The 2,500-nt window shown below is 39.4% G+C and overlaps 1 protein-coding gene across 2 annotated transcripts in view; it reads left to right on the plus strand.

Annotated features, from left to right (window-relative positions):
* Window positions 1-2,500, plus strand: part of LOC138042149 (uncharacterized) — an 83,752-nt gene that overhangs the window by 10,152 nt on the left and 71,100 nt on the right. The gene's annotated exons all lie outside the window — the stretch shown is intronic.

Raw genomic sequence — 2,500 nt, forward strand, 5'->3', positions numbered from 1 at the left:
GTTAAAGTGTTTCTGCCGGTTTCTGATTCGCTTACGCAGCGGAGCGTAACAAGACCGAGCGAGACCAGTTTCACAAAGTGTTGTTACACGGGGAAACTCCTGTTTTTATCACCACTGCGATTGCTGCCACCGTTGCAGAAGTAGGTGGTTCTACTTTTCTTGAAACTTTTCTCGCAACGGAAGTTCAAAAAAAGTTTTACGAAACCGACCATGTTAGCCGGTACAATGCCTAACCTGAAACTTGTCTCGCATCTCCGTTGCACACAAGTTTTAGCTAAGAGTTTCAACATGTAACATCAGCGGCTTCAAGATGTTGAATTTGCTTTTGGATGCTCTAGATTCAAATACGGCCTTTAACCACAGATTGGGTTTTTTTGTTTTTTTCTCATTTTTATATCCTTACTTTTAAAATGCCAGTTAAATGAGTCACTTTTTACAATATCAACTTATTTTTAATGAATATATACGAAACTTATAAATGTTTTCAAATTAACACAAAACGAATTTCGATTGGTTTAATATTTAAAGCTCACGAAGACCCTCACTTATGTCCAGAAACGCAAACAATAAGCCATTTTGGAGTTCATATCTGTCTCCTGTTCAAAGCGAGTCTAAGTGTGAAGTTTTCATTCAGATGTAAAGCAGAAGTAATTACCATCACAAAAACTTTGCACTTAGACTCGCTTTGAAGAGGAGGCAGAAATGAACGGGGAAATGGCCCATTAGATGCACGCCCAGTTTTGACATCTAATACGAAGTAATCATTTTCTTCCAATTTTCAACAATAGAGCGAGTTTCAATCGAGTTGTAAAACCAGAAACAAAGTAATTCCTTTGGCCAATCAAAAAGCACGGAGACAATCCAGTAAACCAATCAGAAGTCGAAGTAACTACACGTAGCCGACACAAAGCGCGGGAAAATGTGAATTATGTATAAAATGAAGCTAATTAATTATCAGTATCATTTTTATACCGGTCAGTCATAGAGTTCTTGGTGTTTTGACGGAATCTAGAAAAAGGGAATAATCTGCTTTACATCAAGAGCTAATGAATTCCAAAGTTTAACACCAAAAAAACAAAGAGAATGAATACCGTATTGTGAACCTGGTTCAGATGGCGAGTTTTTTTATTTGTGTCTCTACAGGCATTCGTTTGTTTGAATGAATATGAGAAGGCGAAGGAGGATTTAGAAAAGGTTGGAAAGCGTCTAGAAAGTACCAGTCTCCCTCCTTCCCTCCCTCCCTCCTCTCCAGCACGTTTGCAGACGTTAACATTTAGCAATAAAGGCCCGTTTAAACGGTTTTAACATTTGACCAACATTCGTTCAACAAAGTTGAACCGATGTTGGGCAAATGTTGGACGCAAAAACAAGGGTATGCGGATGGAGGCCGTTCAAACGCTTCCAACATTACGCCAACAAAAGAACCAATTAACACTTGCGAAATTTGATTGTGAGGAACTAAGAACTAGAAACCAGACTCTCTCGTCCAGATAAACTACGCCATATTGACTTTTGCGGGCTGATGTGAGCATGCGTGTGTTCTACAATTGTTGAACAGAGTGTTCAAACTGCTTCAACACCATTCAACATTTTCGAGAACAAAGGACAAGTTGAATCGATGTTGAATGAAGTTTAAACCAATTTAAACTAGATTCAACACGCTTTCAACAAGCTTTCAACATTTTTTACGCTTTCAACATTGTTGGACGCCCTGTTCAAACGCACCGAACATTTGTGTAGAATGCACGTTAATGCAAACGTTGAAACCGTTTAAAACGGGCCGTAATTTGCAGCGTCCTTTTTATCGCACGATCCGCCTTCAAACATCTAAAGTATAGACCGAATGCAAAAATGGCGGCCAATAAATTATTCTTTTGTCTTTGTGATAATTACTAAGACTATCCTCGTGTTACAACCAAAATTCTTTCAGTTTTACACACGTTAACAAGGCTGATCAGGCTAAAAAGAATAATTTGTTGGCGGCCATATTTTCATTCGGTCAAATTGTAACAGCGATTGAGAGCAGAAAGAGCAAAGGGCTGCTTATCTCATTAGCGACCTTTAGACCTTTAGATTTGGCTACACGATAGATTGTCACCTTTTCACTTGTTACCCAACTGACGTTGTCAAAGCCTTCTTATGACGTGACAGAGGAGAAGCCAGGGATCCGAGATGCCCATGAAGGCACTCCAAGTTGCCGTTACCTTGTTAAGAACGCCTAATGTATGAGAAACGATATAGTTCTTTGTGGAAAATTCAGTTTTGTTGTTATCAGATACAGTAACTGCTACATTTAACTTTCCGACGTTCCTGCTAGTTATTGCCCCTTGAGAAGTGTCTGTGGAGAGCACTCAAATACCAAGAGTTGCCTGTGTCCTTCTTGTAATTCCATTGGGTGCTTTTCTTTCCTGCTCCGCAATGTTTGTCTTTCCTTGACCTTCTTCCTCGGCACACGGACGCTAAAATATCCGCAAATATCTTTCAAATAACTGTTAGAATT

This window comes from Montipora capricornis, chromosome 3 (assembly GCF_036669925.1).
Source record: "Montipora capricornis isolate CH-2021 chromosome 3, ASM3666992v2, whole genome shotgun sequence".
In the NCBI taxonomy this organism is placed as follows: Eukaryota; Metazoa; Cnidaria; class Anthozoa; order Scleractinia; family Acroporidae; genus Montipora; species Montipora capricornis.